This window comes from Pongo abelii, chromosome 1 (genome assembly GCF_028885655.2).
Source record: "Pongo abelii isolate AG06213 chromosome 1, NHGRI_mPonAbe1-v2.0_pri, whole genome shotgun sequence".
NCBI lineage: Eukaryota > Metazoa > Chordata > Mammalia > Primates > Hominidae > Pongo > Pongo abelii.
The window spans coordinates 196000655-196018814 of NC_071985.2; positions in this window are offsets into that span (position 1 = coordinate 196000655).

Below are 18160 nucleotides of genomic sequence, written 5' to 3' on the forward strand. Positions count from 1 at the left end.
TGCAACCTCCCTGCCTCGGGCTCCTGTGACTCTCCTGCCTCGGCCTGCCGAGTGCCTGGGATTGCAGGCGCGCGCCGCCACGCCTGAATGGTTTTTGTATTTTTGGTGGAGACGGGGTTTCGCCGTGTTGACCGGGCTGGTCTCCAGCTCCTGGCCTCGAGTGATCTGCCTGCCTCGGCCTCCCGAGGTGCTGGGATTGCAGACGGAGTCTCGCTAACTCAGTGCTCAATGGTGCTCAGGCTGGAGTGCAGTGGTGTGATCTCGGCTCGCTGCAACCTCCACCTACCAGCCTCCTGCCTTGGCCTCTTAAAGTGCTAAGATTACAGCCTCTGCCCCGCCGCCACCCCGTCTAGGAAGTGAGGAGCATCTCTGCCTGGCCACCCATCGTCTGGGATGTGAGGAGCCCCTCTGCCCGGCCGCCCTATCTGGGAAGTGAGGAGCGCCTCTGCCCGGCCGCCCATCATCTGGGATGTGAGGAGCGCCTCTGCCCGGCTGCCACCCCGTCTGGGAGGAAGTGAGGAGCGCCTCTGCCCGGCTGCCCCGTCTGGGAGATGAGGAGCACCTCTGCCCGGCCGCCCCGTATGGGAGGTGAGGAGCGCCTCTGCCTGGCCGCCACCCCGTCTGGGAGGAAGTGAGGAGTGCCTCTGCCCGGTTGCCCCATCTGGGAAGTGAGGAGCGCCTCTGCCTGGCCGCCACCCCGTCTGAGAAGTGAGGAGCGCCTCTGCCCGGCTGCCACCCCATATGGGAAGTGAGGAGCGCCTCTGCCCAGCCGCCCCTTCTGGGAGGTGAGGAGCGCCTCTGCCCAACTGCCCCGTCTGGGAGGTGAGGAGTGCCTCTGCCCGGCTGCCACCCCGTCTGGGAGGAAGTGAGGAGCGCCTCTGCCCGGCTGCCCCGTCTGGGAGATGAGGAGCACCTCTGCCCGGCCGCCCTGTATGGGAGGTGAGGAGTGCCTCTGCCTGGCCGCCACCCCATCTGGGAGGAAGTGAGGAGTGCCTCTGCCCGGTTGCCCCATCTGGGAAGTGAGGAGCGCCTCTGCCTGGCCGCCACCCCGTCTGAGAAGTGAGGAGCGCCTCTGCCCGGCTGCCACCCCATATGGGAAGTGAGGAGCGCCTCTGCCCAGCCGCCCCTTCTGGGAGGTGAGGAGCGCCTCTGCCCAGCTGCCCCATCTGGGAGGTGAGGAGTGCCTCTGCCCGGCCGCCCCGTCTGGGAGGTGAGGAGCGCCTCTGCCTGGCCGCCACCCCGTCTGGGAGGAAGTGAGGAGCACCTCTGCCCAGCTGCCCCATCTGGGAAGTGAGGAGCGCCTCTGCCCGGCTGCCACCCACTATGGGAAGTGAGGAGCGCCTCTGCCCAGCCGCCCACTCTGGGAAGTGAGGAGCGCCTCTGCCCGGCCGCCCACTCTGGGAGGTGAGGAGTGCCTCTGCCCGGCCGCCCCGTCTGGGAAGGGAGGAGCGCCTCTGCCCGGCCGCCCCGTCTGGGAGGTGAGGAGGGCTTCTGCCTGGCCGCTCCGTCTGGGAAGGGAGGAGCGCCTCTGCCCGGCCACCCCGTCTGGGAGGTGAGGAGCGCCTCTGCCCGGCCGTCACCCCATCTGGGAGGAAGTGAGGAGCGCCTCTGCCCGGCCGCCCCGTCTGGGAAGTGAGGAGCGCCTCTGCCTGGCCGCCACCCCGTCTGGGAGGAAGTGAGGAGCGCCTCTGCCCGGCTGCCCCATCTGGGAAGTGAGGAGCGCCTCTGCCTGGCCGCCCCGTCTGGGAGGAAGTGAGGAGCACCTCTGCCCAGCTGCCCCATCTGGGAAGTGAGGAGCGCCTCTGCCCGGCTGCCACCCACTATGGGAAGTGAGGAGCGCCTCTGCCCAGCCGCCCACTCTGGGAAGTGAGGGGCGCCTCTGCCCGGCCGCCCACTCTGGGAAGTGAGGGGCGCCTCTGCCCGGCCGCCCACTCTGGGAAGTGAGGAGCGCCTCTGCCCGGCCGCCCACTCTGGGAGGTGAGGAGGGCCTCTGCCTGGCCACTCCGTCTGGGAAGGGAGGAGCGCCTCTGCCCGGCCGCCCCGTCTGGGAGGTGAGGAGCGCCTCTGCCCGGCCGCCACCCCATCTGGGAGGAAGTGAGGAGCACCTCTGCCCGGCTGCCCCGTCTGGGAGGTGAGGAGCACCTCTGCCTGGCCGCCACCCCGTCTGGGAGGAAGTGAGGAGCGCCTCTGCCTGGCTGCCCCATCTGGGAAGTGAGGAGCGCCTCTGCCCAGCCGCCACACCGTCTGGGAAGTGAGGAGCGCCTCTGCCTGGCCACCCCGTCTAGGACGTGAGGAGCGCCTCTGCCCGGCCGCCCAGTCTGGGAAGTGAGGAGCGCCTCTGCCCGGCCGCCCTGTCTGGGAAGTGAGGAGCGCCTCTGCCCGGCCGCCCTGTCTGGGGGGTGAGGAGCGCCTCTGCCTGGCCGCCACCCTGTCTGGGAGGAAGTGAGGAGCGTCTCTGCCCGGCCGCCCCGTCTGGGAAGTGAGGAGCGCCTCTGCCCGGGCGGCCCCGTCTGGGAAGCGAGGAGCGCCTCTGCCCGGGCGGCTCCGTCGGGGAAGTGAGGAGCGCCTCTGCCCGGCCGCCCCGTCTGGGAGGAGAGGAGCGCCTCTGCCCGGCTGCCCTGTCTGGGAGGTGTACCCAACAGCTCCGAAGAGACAGCGACCATCGGGAGCGGGCCATGAGGATGATGGCGGTTTTGTTGAAGAGAAGGGGAGGAAGTGTGGGGAAAGGAAGGAGAGATCAGATTGTTGCTGTGTCTGTGTAGAAAGGGGTGGGCATAGGAGACTCCATTTTGTTCTGACTAGGAGAAGTTCTTCTGCCTTGGGATGCTGTTGATCTCCGGCCTTTCCCCCAGCCCCGTGCTCTCTGAAACATGTGCTGTGTCAACTCAGGGTTAAATGGATTAAGGGCGGTGCAAGATGTGCTTTGTTAAACAGGTGCTTGAAGGCAGCATGCTCTTTAAGAGTCATCACCACTCCCTAATCTCAAGTACCCAGGGGCACAAACACTGCAGAAGGCCGCAGGGTCCTCTGCCTAGGAAAACCAGAGACCTTTGTTCATGTGTTTATCTCCTGACCTTCTCTCCACTATCATCCTATGACCCTCCCATATCCCCCTCTCCGAGAAACACCCAAGAATCATCAATAAATACTTCATAAATTAAAAAAAAAAAAAAAAAAAAAAAAAAGACAATGGCTGTTGAACTGAGCAACCTGGAAGCGCCAGGAAATTTTCCGGGTTGGCCTCAGGGTCCTCGCTGTACAGCAGCTTTGAAACACGCTGGCGAGCCGATTTCTTCCTCGGTGAGTGCCTTTTAAAAATCTCTCCTCCCGTCTATAGCTTCTAAAATGTTACTATCATTATTTGTTTAGTTATAATGTAAAATAGGGGATGATGAAGGCTTAGTGTTACAAAGGATCAGTGAAATCACCAAGTGCTAATAAATTAAATCCTTCTTACACAGAAAAAAAAAAAAAAAAAAGTTCTTGGATCTGCCAGATCTTGATCAAAAGGGACAAATGTGAAAGATGTTCTTTTTTTGTTTTTTATTGTTGTTGTTTTGTTTTGTTTTGTTTTGTTTTGAGACAGAGTCTCGCTCTGTCCCCCAGGCTGGAGTGCAGTGGCTCAATCTCGGCTCACTGTAGCCTCTGCCTCCCTGGTTCCAGTGATTCTTCTGCTTCAGCCTCCTGAGAAGCTACGATTACAGGCACGCACCACCTCACCTGGCTACTTTTTGTATTTTTAGTAGAGACGGGATTTCACCATGTTGGCCAGGCTGGTCTCCAACTCCCGACCTCAGGTGATCTGCCTGCCTCGGCCTCCAAAGTGCTGGGATTACAGGCATGAGCCACCACACCTGGCTGAAAGATGTCAATTTTGACTCACTTAGTGTAGGGCTAGGAGGTCTTGAAGCTAGGCATTGTATGCATATTCTTAAATATAAAATTTCAGTCAAAGCCTTAGTAATATAATCAATGTTTCCAACTGTATCCTGCCTGTAAAAAGAGAGTAGGTTTTTTTATTTTTTTTTCTTCTGTCATCCAGGGAGTACAGATTTTTATTGAACTGGTGTAAATAAAAATAAGAACACTCATGACTAGTTTCCAAAATCTGGGGAAATCAAGTAGGAAGAAAAAGCAAATGCAAACTATAGATAGCTTACAGGAAAATTCCTTAAATTTGGAAAACACTTAATAAAGAACCTATAATGGTTTAAATAAAAGCCATAAAAACACTATCTTCATTCATAACTTAACTTCCTGTAATTAATTTTTTGTTTTACTTGAATCTTGATAATCAATTTCATGAACCCATCAATTTCCTTATTAGTGTTCTGGAAATTTTTGTTTAGTCCATTGTTTTTCTTTTTTTTTTTTTTTTTGAGACGGAATCTTGCTCTGTTGCTCAGGCTAGAGTGCAGTGACGCGATCTTGGCTCAATGCAACCTCCGCCTACCGGGTTCAAGTGATTCTCCGGCCTCAGCCTCCTAAGTAACTGGGATTACAGGCGTGCTCCAACATGCCCAGCTAATTTTTTTGTATTTTTAGTAGAGATGGCGTTTCACCATGTTGGTCAGGCTGGTCTCGAACTCCTAACCTTGTGATCTGCTCACTTCGGCCTCCCAAAGTGCTGGGATTACAGGCGTGAGCCACCGCGCCTGGCCTAGTCCGTTGATCTTAAAGTTATCAGAACTCTGTGTTCAAGAGTACTTGTAGGCTGGGTGTGGTGGCTCATGCCTATAATCTCACCTTTGGGATGCTAAGGTGAGAGGATCACTTGAGGCCAGGAGTTCAAAACAAGCCTGGGCAACAAAGTGAGACTCCATCTCTACAAAAAAATTTAAAAATTAGCCGGGCATGGTGGCCCTTATCTGTGGTCCCAGCTATTTGGGATGCTGAGGCAGGAGGATTGCCTGAACCCAGGAGGTCAAGGCTGCAGTGAATCATGATAATGTCATTGCACTCTGGCCTGGGTGACAAAGCAAGAGCCTGTCTCAAAAGAAAAGAAAAAAAGAGGCCAGGTGCTGTGGCTCCTATGGCACACACCTGTAATCTCAGCACTTTGGGAGGCTGAAGTGGGTAGATCACCTGAGGTTATGAGTTTGAGACCAGTCTGGCCAATGTGGTGAAACCCTGTCTCTAGTAAAAATACAAAAATTAGCTGGTCATGGTGGCGGGTGCCTGTAATCTCAGCTACTTGGGAGGCTGAGGCAGGAGAATCGCTTGAACCTGGGAGGCATAGGTTGCAGTGAGCTGAGATCATGCCACTGCACTCCAGCCTGGGCAAGAAGAGTGAAACTCCATCTCAAAACAAACAAACAAACAAACAAAGGCTAGGTGCGGTGGCTCATGCATGTAATCCCAGCAGTTTGGGAAGCCTAGGCAGGTGGATCATCTGAGGTTGGGAGTTCGAGACCAGCCTAACCAACATAGACAAACCCTGTCTCTACTAAAAATACAAAATTAGCTGGGTGTGGTGGCGCATGCCTGTAATCCCAGCCACTCGGGAGGCTGAGGCAGGAGAATCACTTGAACCCAGGAGGCAGAGGTTGCGGTGAGCCAAGAACATGCCATTGCACTCCAGCCTGGGCAACAAGAGCGAAACTCCATCTCAAAAAAAAAAAAAGAAAGACTTGTTAGAGTCTCTTCCATGAAAAGCAATCTTGGTCTTAGTCTACAGTTGATTACAAATGCTTTTGGAGAAGAATTCAAAACAATAGCTGTGAATAACAACAACTTAGAATAGTCTTGGTTAAAATCTGATGAAAGTTCCCAGTTGGCAGGAAAATGTAGTTATGTTTATTACAAGCAGTATTTAAGAGAACAGCCAGAACCATGAATGACAGCATCACATGAGGATCATCAGACTTTTATAAATGTTATATAATCTTTAGAATACTCACATTAATAACATACCCATACAAACATAACTTTAGATAAGGTTTAACATGACAAAATCATAACTGATGGCATTAGATTTATATGCATTTACATAATTTTGAAACACTAATATCAATAACATACTTATAAATTTAAAGAAGATCCAGGTTGCTTATGTAGTAGCCATTCTTTTATTCCAAAAAAAAAAAAAAAAAGATCCAGCATCACTTATTTGACAATCCCTCCCACGCAATTGAACAAATAAATCTAATCATTTATTATTTATACAAGTTGAGTGTTACATTCTTTGAGGTTCTACAGGGGTCCAAGTAGAAAAATCCCAAAGTTAATTCGACATCGAAAAAACTTAATCTAAGATTCTGATCCTGAAAAAGCCTGCCAAAGATGTCAAAAGGTTAAAAATATTTAATCAAAACAGAATCACAGGTCACTGTAAAATAATACTCATTTAACCAGAGTGAAAATCAAAATACTTCAAAAGCAATACAGAAGTTACACTGATAAAAAACCTTAACCCTTTTAAAGCTCAGTTTTCGAAAGTAATCAAAAACCTAACAAAGACAACGCAGGGGCTGGGTGCGGTGGCTCACGCCTGTAATCCCAGCACTTTTGGAGGCCAAGACGGGTGGATCACTTGAGGTCAGGAGTTTGAGACCAGCCTGGCCAACATGGCAAAAACCCATCTCTACTTAAAAAAAAATACAAAAATTATCCCGGCTACTCGGGAGGCTGCGGCAGGAGAATTGCTTGAACCCTGGAGGCGGAGGTTGCAGTGAGCCAAGATTGCACCACTGAACTCCAGTCTGGGTGACAGAGCGAGACTCCATCTCAAAAAAAGAAAAAAGGCAATGGAGGAATTATCTTGATAAAATGTAATGTCATTTTTTTTTAGGCCAGTTACCAGAAAGGTAAAGAAAAACTTCCTGTAGTGGAAATGCTTTTCCATATGTCCATATGGGAAGCCCATTTAGTACCCTGAAAGTCAAACCTGATGGAAGAGGCACTTTAATTTAATTAGACACAGGAAGACTGAGTCCAGTGTTATAAGTGTACATTATATTATTAGAGGAATGTATATGAGAGGAAGGTAAGCTAGAAAAGTAATACCACAAGCAGGAGAGTACAGGGCTCTTAGTATCAGCATGGGACATTTGCTAGTTACATGGAACAATTCAGACACATCAAGAAAAGCCAAGAGTACAGAATCCAGTTAAACCGTAAGAAAACCCTGCTTTTCTAGACCTTCAAGAGAAACATTTCAACATCAGACCATAACAGCAGACTTAGGAGAAAAAAAAAGTTACAGGAATTGACAGGTTGAAGGGGGCTGTTAGCACCTCAGCCAAGCATAAAGCTATACCTTTGCAAGTTGAGAAAAAACAGAAGGCAGTGATATATGACCTGAAAAGCATATGCAGTACGGTACAGCAAACGTTGAGCTTCTGAAATATAAATCTGAGAAGTCTCAAAAGGAACAATTTTACCTAAGACACCTGGGTGTGGTGGCTCACGCCTGTACTCCTAGCTGCTTAGGAGACTGACGTGGGAGGATTGCTTGAGCCTAGGAGTTCAAGGCTGCAGTGAGCTATGATTGTGCCACTGCATTTCGGCCTGGGCAACAGAACAAGACCAATCTCTAAATAAATAAATAAATAAAATACATATATATGTATAAAGAAATAAAATTACCAATCAGATGAAAAAGACAGCATTTTCTTTTTCTTTTTTTTTTGGTTCTTTTTATCAGTAGAGACAGGATCTTGCTATGTCACCCAGGCTGGTCATAAGCAAAGACAGCATTTTCAATCTGAAACTAAGGAAATTAATTTTTAAATTTGTTTAATTAATTATTTAAAAAAACTTTTTTTTGAGATGGAGTTTTAGTCTTGTCGCCCAGGCTGTAGTGCAGCTGTGAGATCTCAGCTCACTGCAACCTCCACCTCCCATGTTCAAGTGATTCTCCTGCCTCAGCCTCCCAAGTAGCTGGGAATCCAGGCGCCCACCACCATGCCTGGCTAATTGTTTTTGTATTTTTAGTAGAGATGGGGTTTCATCATGTTGGCCAGGCTGGTCTCCAACTCCTGACCTCAACTGATCCACCTGCCTCGGCCTCTCAAAGTGCTAGGATCACAGGCGTGAGCCACTGCCCCCAGCCTATTTATTTATTTTTTTGAGATGGAGTCTCGCCCTGTCACCCAGGCTGGAGTGCAGTGGTGTGATCTCGGCTCACTGCAATCTCTGCCTCCCAGGTTCAAGCATCTCCTGTCTCAGCCTCCCTAGTAGCTGGAAATCCAGGCACCCACCACCACACCCGCCCACTTTTTGTATTGTTAATGGAGAGAGGGTTTCACCCATATTGGTGAGGCTGGTCTCGAATTTCTGACCTCAGGTGATCCACCCGCCTCGGCCTCCCAAAGTGCTGGGATTACAGGCATGAGCCACTGTGCCCGGCCTATTTATTTTTTTGAGATAGGGTCTTGCTCTGTCACACAGGCTGGAGTGCAGTGGTGCAGCCATGGTTCATGGCAACCCCCACCTCCCAGGCTCAAGTGATCCTCCTACCTGAGCCTCCCAAGTTGTTGGTACTACAGGCGTGCACCACCACACTCAGCTAATTTCTTTATGTTTTGTAAAGACAGGTTCTCTCTATATTCCCAGGGCTAGCCTTGAACTACTGGGCTCAAGTGATCCTCTCAAAGTGCTGGGATTACAGGTGTGAGCCACCACAGCTGGCCTGGGAAATTAATTAGATGTGAGGAAGAAATAGAAACTCTGTAGTTTAGAAGATGGCTGTTGTAGAACCAGATTTCAGAGTTAAAAATCAAAAGCTCTTGCTATTTTACCAAGAGTAAATTAAATCAGTACTTTAAGAAAACCTTGTTGTTTCAACATAGGGAACCAAAATTTTTTTTTTAGTTTTGTATTAATATATTTTCATTATGAAATCTCTATCTGGGCTGGGTGCAGTGGCTCACGCCTGTAATCCCAACACTTCGGGAGGCGGAGGTGGGTGGATTACTTGAGGTCAGGAGTTTGAGACCAGCCTGGCCAACATGGTGAAACCCTGTCTCTACTAAAAATACAAAAATTAGCCAGGCATGGTGGTGGGTTCCTGGATTCCCAGCTAGTTGGGAGGCTGAGGCAGGAGAATTGCTTGAACAGGGGAGGTGGAGGTTGCAGTGAGCCGAGATAGTGCCATTGCACTCCAGCCTGGGCGACAGAGCAAGACTCCATCTCAAAAAAAAAAAAAAAAAAAAAAGAAAGCTCAATCTTTTTTTTTTTTTTTTTTTGCCTAGGCTGGTATTGGACTCGTGGCCTCAAGTGATGGTCTCACCTTAGCCTCCAAAGTAGCTGACATTACACCCTAAGACTGGTTGAATTGTATAGAAAAGAAAAAAAATAAGTACCCTTGAATTAGTAACAAATCTATCCTTTGCTGGTCTGGTTTGCTTGAGTAGTATATGTTGGGGAGGAAAGAATTTTAGCAAGATTTTCCCCCTGGCTTTTTCTTTCTTTTTGGCTACTGCATGGCAGAAAAAGCAAAATTTTTATGCTGAATAGAGGTACCTTATACTATTGCTCTGAGCTCAATATTTTGACCTGTTTGATCTGAGAGCCTAACTTTTATGAACACTTATCTAGTTATTTTTCTGCATATTATGAATTTTTTAATTAAACATTCATCACCATATGCAATTGTTACTCAGGCAAACCTAATTTTATATTTGTAAAAGGTGCGTAGGTTGTTTTTTACTATACAGCTGTTATTATTTGTAAATCCATTGATTTAAAAGCCCTTTAAGACTTAAAAAATATGGCCGGGTGCGGTGGCTCACACCTGTAATCTCAGCACTTTGGGAGGCCAAGGCGGGTGGATCACCTGAGGTTAGGAGTTTGAGACCAGCCAGGCCAACATGGTGAAACCCCGTCTCCACTAAAAATACAAAAATTAGCCAGGTGTGGTGGCGCATGCCTGTAATCCTAGCTACTCAGGAGGCTGAGGCGGGAGAATCACTTGAACCTGTGAGGCGGAAGTTGCAGTGAGCCGAGATGGTGCCACTGCACTCCAGCCTGGGCAACAGAGCAAGACCCTGTCTCAAAAAAAATTGCTGGAATGCCATAAGCAGTGAGTTTTCTCTCAACACTAGTGGAAGTCAGCAGATTAAAACTAGGCAGAAAAGGCTGGGCATGGTGGCTCACGCCTGTAATCCCAGCACTTTGGGAGGCTGAGGCAGTGGATCACCTGAGGTTGGGAGTTCGAGACCAGCCTGACCAACATGGAGAAACTCCGCCTCTACTAAAAATTCAAAGTTAGCCAGGTGTGGTGGCACATTCTTGTAATCCCAGCACTTTGGGAGGCCGAGGCAGGCGGATCACCTGAGGTTGGGAGTTCGAGATCAGCCTGACCAACATGGAGAAACCCCGCCTCTACTAAAAATTCAAACTTAGCCAGGCGTGGTGGTACATTCCTGTAATCCCAGCTACTCGGGAGGCTGAGGCATGAGAATCGCTTGAACCTGTTAGGCAGAGGTTGTGAAGAGCCGAGATCGTGCCATTGTACCTCAGCCTGGGCAACAAGAGCAAAACTCTGCTCAAAAAAAAAAAAATTAGCTGGGCATGGTGGCACGCACCTGTAGCTCCAGCTACTAGGGAGGCTGAGGCAGGAGAATCACTTGAACCCAGGAGGCAGAGGTTGCAGTGAGCCGAGATTGCACCACTGCACTCCGGCCTGGCGACAGAGCGAGACTCCATCTCAAAAAGAAAAAAAAAAGTAGGCAGAAAAAAAATAGAGAGAGCAAACTTAGAAGATTCTCTATATTATCTCTATAGTTGTAGGTTTTTCAAATAATGACCATTTGAGCTTTGAATTTTCCTTCCTGTAATTGCCCATTCATTTAAAAATGTGTGTAAGAACAGGCCATAATATATAGCCAGCTGGAGTCCCTGAAAACCTAGCTTGCTTTAATATTTTAGAATCTCATTTCATTTCTTATTAATCTCTGGAGAGCAAAGAAAATCCTGTAAATCCTGTCAGGGATTATCAGAAGTTTAGACCAGTGTTTTACATGGTGGCAACTGCCCTAGTGGCTTTTTCTTTCTTTTCTTTTCTTTTTCTTTTTCTTTTCTTTCTTTCTTTTTTTTTTTTTTAACACAAGGTCTCAGTTGCCTAGGATGGATTGCAGGGGTGTAATTATAGCTCATTGCAGCTTCTAACTTCTGGGCTCAAGCAATCCTCCTGCCTCAGCCTCCTAAGTAGCTAGGACTACAAGTGTGTGGCACCATTCCCAGCTAATTTTTTAAAAATTTTGGCCGGGTACAGAGGCTCATGCCTGTAATCCCAGCACTTTGGGAGGCCGAGGTGGGCGGATTACTTGAGGTCAGGAGTTCGAGACTAGCCTGGTCAACATGGTAAAACCCTGTCTCTACAAAATACAAAAATTAGCCGGGCTCGGTCGGGATCAGTGGCTCTCGCCTGTAATCCCGGCACTTTGGGAGGCCGAGGCAGGCGGATCACGAGGTCAGGAGATCGAGACCATACTGGCTAACACGGTGAAACCCCATCTCTACTAAAAATACAAAAAATTAGCCGGGCATGGTGGCGGGCGCCTGTAGTCCCAGCCACGTGGGAGGCTGAGGCAGGAGAGTGGCGTGAAACTGGAAGGCGGAGCCTGCAGAGAGCTGAGATTGTGCCACTGCATTCCAGCCTGGGCGACAGCGAGACTCCATCTCAAAAAAAAACCAACAAACAAAAAAAAATTAGCTGGGCGTGGTGGTGTGTGCCTGTAATCTCAGCTGCTTGGGCGACTGAGGCAGGAGAATTGCTTGAACCCAGGAGGCAGAGGTTGCAGTGAGCTGAGGTCATGCCACTGCACTCCAGCATTTGAAAAAAATAGGAGATGGGATCTTGCTATGTTGCCCAGGTTGGTCTTGAGCTTCTGGCCTCAAGATATCCTCCTGTCTTAGCCTCCGAAAATGCTGGGATTACAGGCATCAGCTGCCATGTCTGGCCCAAAGTGGGTTTTTGTTTTATTTTATTTATTTATTTATTTCAGACTGAGTTTCACTCTTATTGCCCAGGCTGGAGTACAATGGCACGATCTTGGCTCACTGCAACCTCTACCTCCCAGGTTCAAGTGATTCTCCTGCCTCAGCCTCCTGAGTAGCTGGGATTACAGGTGTGCGCCACCAGGCCCGGCTAAGTTTTGTATTTGGTAGAGACAGGGTTTTACCATAGTGGTTAGGCTGGTCTCGAACTCCTGGCCTCAAGTGATCCACCTGCCTTGGCCTCCCAAAGTGCTGGGATTACAGGAGTGAGCCACCACGCCTAGCCTATTGTTTTTTTTTTAAAAAAGTAAAAAAATAAAAGAATGGCTACTCTATAGGCAGGGCATCCCCTTTTTAATTAGCCGTCCTGTAACCACCATCCAGAATGTTTATTTTTGCCACCAGAAGATTTTCAGAAGCAAGCAAGGGAAAAGAGTCAAGCCAAATCATAAGAAACCAAGATAAGTGTATTCACAGAAATTTTAACCTAGGCTGGAAGATCAAACAAAATATCAGATTAGGTGCACAAACCAGAAAAGATATGCCTCACAGTCAGAAGGTAAATTTCTGTAGAAACCAAGATTAATCAATTCAGAAAGACACTTGTCTTTATATCAGAAAAGACTTACCAAAAAAGACAAAAAGGTCTTTTATCATCCCAGGAGGAACATATGGTCCTTTATTAAGGTGGCCCTATCCAAAACAGATCCTAAACCATGTCAAAAGTCTGTGCCACAGGAAAGAGACTCAGCCTGAGAGAAGACTCACCAGGGTAGAAAAGGTGAGCTATTGAAGCAGAGATCTCAAAGAGTTCAAATGTGTACTGCATACCAGTTCCAAAGATTACTGATTCCTTCCTGTAGTGATACTGTTCAGATCTCACTTCCGACACCATATATGTCAACTTAAATAAAAAACAGAGACATGCTTTCTAAAGGAAAAGACATTTATCTGTGAATAGAGCATTGAAATGGGAATATGCATGCTATAAGTAACCGATGTGTGTATTTAGGGACATAATGAAAGACAAATATTTTTTGAGGTTAAGAGTGAGGTTTTCATTTCTTTTTCTTTTTTTTTTTTTTTTTTTATGATGGAGTCTTGCTCTGTCTCCCAGGCTGGAGTCCAGAGGTGTGATCGGCTCACTGCAACCTCCACCTCCCGGGTTCAAGCGATTCCCCTGCCTCAGCCTCCCAAGTAGCTGGGACTACAGGCGCATGCCACTACGCTCAGCTAATTTTTGTATTTTTAGTAGAGGTGGTGTTTCATCATGTTGGCCAGGCTGGTCTCAAACTCCTGACCTCAGCTGATCCACCCAACTCAGCCTCCCAAAGTGCTGGGATTACAGGCGTAAGCCACTGCGCCTGGCCTTTTTTTTTTTTTTTTGACAGAGTCTTGCTCTGTCACCCGGGCTGGAGTGCAGTGGCGTGATCTTGGCTCACTGCAACCTCTGCCTCCCAGGTTCCAGTGATTCTCCTGCCTCAGGCTCCCGAGTAGCTGGGATTACAGGCGCACACCCCCACGCCAGGGTAAGTTTTGTTTTTTTAGTGGAGACGGGGGTCTCACCATATTGGCCAACCTTGTCTCGAACTCCTGACCTCATGATCTGCCCGCCTTGGCCTCCCAAAGTGCTGGGATTACAGGCATGAGCCACTGTGCCTGGCCAAGAGCGGAGGTTTAATAGGCGAAAGAAAGAGAAAAGCTCTCTCCTGCAGAGAGGGGTCCCAAGCAGGTCTTCCTGACAAAACTTTTTAAAGGAAAAAATAAGAATTAGATAATGGTTTTGAAACAGTTATCCTGGTTACAAATATCAGTAACAAAGGTGACACCAGTCTGAGGTTAGACAAGAAATTAGTTGCTGGGCAGATTTTTTTACAGAAATATTTTTATATGTGGAAGACTATAATGTCCATTGTGCTACACAGTAGTTTTCGTAGAGTCTTTTTTATTATCAGGCATACAAGTGTGAAAACCCTCTCTTCATAGTCATCCCTGGCTCTACTCATCAGGGTTTTCTTAACATTTGTGACTCCATTTTGATTCTGACAACTTTCACAAAATTAATACAATTACTTTCTTGAGGAAGATATATATATATATATATATATATATAAAATCCTTTCTGGCCAGGCGTGGTGGCTCACGTCTGTAATCCCAGCACTTTGGGAGGCCAAGGCGGGCGGATCACCTGAGGTCGGGAGTTCGTGACCAGCCTGACCAACATGGAGAAACCCCATCTCTACTAAAAATACAAAATTAGCTGGGTGTGGTGGCGGGTATACATGTAATCCCAGCTACTTGGGAGGCTGAGGCAGGAGGATCACTTGAACCCAGGAGGTGGAGGTTGCGGTGAGCCGAGATCAAGCCATTTCACTCCAGCCTGGGCAACAAGAACAAAACTCTGTCTCAAAAAAAAAAAAAAAATCCTTTCTAATTATTTCTACATTTTTCCTCTGAAGATAAAGTTATATTTTTTAAGCACATAAGAAAACAAGTCACCATAGGTAAGAAGCAGCAGAAATCACACAGGCTTCAGATACACACAGACTTCAGATTCTTGAATTATAAGACAGTATAAAATGTTCATGATTACTATTTTTCTAATTTTAAAAAAGTTTAGAGGTGAGGTTTTGCTATGTTGCCCAAGCTAGATTTGAACCCCTGGGTTCAAGTGATCCTCCTGCTGCAGCCTCCTGGGTAGCTAGGATTACAGGTATGCACCACCAGCACCTGGCCATGTTACTATTTTCAAAGAAATAAATGAACTTGAAAATATCCACAGGTAACAGTTATGGGAATAAGTGAAATGGGAGTTATTTAGAAGACCAAGTAGAAGTTTCAGAAATGAAAAGTATAATGACTGCAAAGCCATCAATCGGTGGCTTTAACAGCAGATTAGTGCAGCTTCAGGGAGAATTAGTGAACTAATAGAACTAATGGATGAGAATAAATTATCTATACACATTCTTTTTTTTTTTTGAGACGGAGTTTCTCTCTTGTTGTCCAGGCTGGAGTGCAATGGCACGATCTCGGCTCGCTGCACCCTCCGCCTCCGGGGTTCAAGCAATTCTCCCGCCTCAGCCTCCTGAGTAGCTGGGACTACAGGTGCCCACCACCACGCCCGGCTAATTTTTGTATTTTTAGTAGAGACGGGGTTTCTCCATGTTGGCCAGGCTGGTCTTGAACTTCCGACCTCAGGTGATCCGCCCGCCTCGGCCTCCCAAAGTGCTGGGATTACAGGTGTGAGCTACCGCCTTGGCCTCATTTTTTGTTTTTTTTTTGAAACAGAGTTTCGCTCTTTTTGCCCAGGCTGAAGTGCAATGGTGTGATCTTGGCTCACTGCATCCTCCGCCTCCCAGGTTCAAGTGATTCTCCTGCCTTATCGTCCTGTGTAGCTGGGATTACACGCACACGCCACCATGGCCGGCTAATTTTTGTATTTTTAATAGAGATGGAGTTTCACCATGTTGCCCAGGCTGGTCTTGAACTCCTGACATCAGGTGATCTGCTCACCTTGGTCTCCCAAAGTGTTGGGATTACAGGTGCTGCAGGCGCGAACCACCACACCTAGCCTCTTTTTTTTTCTCTGTCACCCAGGCTGGAGTGCAGTGGTGCAATCTCAGCTCACTGCAACCTTTACCTCCTGGGTTCAAGAGATTCTTCTGCCTCAGCCTCCCAAGTAGCTGGGATTACAGGTGCCCACCACCCTGCCCTGCTAATTTTTGTATTTTTAGTACAGACAGGGTTTCACCATGTTGACCGGTCTGATCTCAAACCCCTGACCTCAGGCAATCCACTCGCCTCAGCCTCCTAAAGTACTGGGATTACAGGTATGGACCACCGCCCCTGGCCTATGCACATTAATTTAACTTAGATGAATGGACCAATTCCTTGAAAACTATAAACTACCTTGTTATGGCTTGGATGTTTTGTCTCCTCCAAATCTCATGTTGAAAGAGATCCCTAGTGTTGGAGGTGGGGCCTGGTGGGAGGGATTTAGGTTATGGGGGTGGATTCCTCATGAGGGGCTTGGTGCTTTCCCCACAGTAATGAGTTCCTGCAAGATCTGGTTGTTAAAAAGAGCCTGGAACTTCCTCTTCTCTCTCTTGCTCCCTCTCTTGCCATGTGACACACTGGCTCCCCTTCACCATTGGCCATGGTTGTAAACTTCCTGAGGCCCTCACCTAGAAGCCTGCACAACTATGAGCCAAATACGTCTCTTTATAACACAGTCTCAGGTATTCCTTTATAGCAATGCAGAACAAACTAATACAGGAAATTGGGTTGGAGGAGTGGGGGATTGCTATAAAGATACCTGAAGATGTGGAAGCGGCTTTGGAACTGGGTAACAGAGAGAGTTTGGAAGAGTTTGAAGGGCTCAAAAAAAGACAGGAACACAAAGAAAAGTTTGGAACTTTGGATGGTGGGTACTGGTTGCAGTGAGCTGAGATTGTGCCATTGTACTCCGTGACAAGAGAGAAATTCTGTCTCAAAAAAAAGAAAACTAAATATTGTAAAGAAATGCATAGGCAGTTTGGCAATTCTTTTTTAATATAGTTAAGCATGAAGCTGGATTTAGTGTGGAGCCAAATTTCACATCCATGCTTGTATTGCTTCACACTATGCTTACTGTTTTGCATGGATAGTCCTGGCACTGGAGTACTTATTAGTCATGTGCCTAGAGTGAATTTCTTGATTTCGCAGGATGTATGGTGATATTGGTGGACTTAAGGATATTGAATTGTGTATTAGGAATAAAATATTATGTCAAGTTTTGGGGGCTCTGGGTAACACTGTAGCCTCCAGGGTAGATTGAGTAGGAAAAATTTAGAGTTGGTTTCCTGTTTATTTGTTTTTGTTTCTAATTTTCATTCGTTTGCTCTTTATTCTCCTCTGGGCCTTGCTTGTGTATGCATATATATATTGCTTCTCGGCCTTTTGGCTAAGATCAAGTGTGTATTCATATATATAAAACCATGATTTTTTTTTTTTTAGTTTCTATTGGAAGGCTTTTATTTGGTTCTGTGAATAGTTATTTTGTTTCCCATGCGTTTCTAGCAGGTCATCATTTGTTCCATTTATCTGGAATTCCCAGGCTACCTTTGTCGGGCCTCCAGGAATTAATGGAGCACACCAGCTTTTTTTTTTTAAGATGGAGTTTCACTCTTGTTGCCCAGGCTGGAGTGCAATGGCGCAATCTCGGCTCACTGCAACCTCCGCTTCCCGGGTTCAAGCTATTGTCCTGCCTCAGCCTCCTGAGTACAGGGATTACAGGTGCCTGTCACCACGCCCGTCTGATTTTTTATATTGTTAGTAGAGACGGGGTTTCACCATGTTAGTCAGGCTGGTCTCCAACTCCTGACCTCAGGTGATCCACCTGTCTTGGCCTCCCAAAATGCTGGGATTACAGGCGTGAGCCACCTTGCCCAGCCAGCTTTTTGTTTTGTTTTGTTTTTGAGACAGAGTCTCACTCTGTCACCCAGGCTGGAGTGCAGTGGCAATCTCGGCTCACTGTAACCTCTGCCTCCCGGGTTCAAGCGATTCTCCTGCCTCAGCCTCCTGAGTAGCTGGGATTACAGGCGCACGCCACCACACCTGGCTAACTTTTTGTATTTTTAGTAGAGATGGGTTCTCACCATGTTGGTCAGGCTGGTCTCGAACTCCTGACCTCGTGATCCGCCCGCCTCGGCCTCCCAAAGTGGTGGGATTTAGCCACCGCACCCAGTGGCTTAGAGGTTTTTTGCTTGTTTTTTGGTTTACACTAGGAATATAGAGGTACTTCCTCGCCTTGAAAAACAGCATCTACAAAACTCCCACAACTAACGTCATACTTCATGGTGAGAGACTGAATGCATTCGCCAACCCCCCTTTTTTTTTTTGAGACGGAGTCTCGCTCTGCGCCCAGGCTGGAGTGCAGCGGCATGATCTCGGCTCACTGCAACCACCACCTCCCGGGTTCACGCCATTCTCCTGCCTCAGCCTCCCGAGTAGCTGCGACTACAGGCACCCGCCACCACGCCCGGCTAATTTTTTTTGTATTTTTTAATAGAGACGGGGTTTCACCGTGTTAGCCAGGATGGTCTTGATCTCCTGACCTTGTGATTCGCCCGCCTCGGCCTTCCAAAGTGCTGGGATTACAGGCGTGAGCCACCGCGCCCGGCCTGCATTCCCCTTAAAACAGGGAACAAGGCAAGGATGTCTAATGTTATCACTTTTA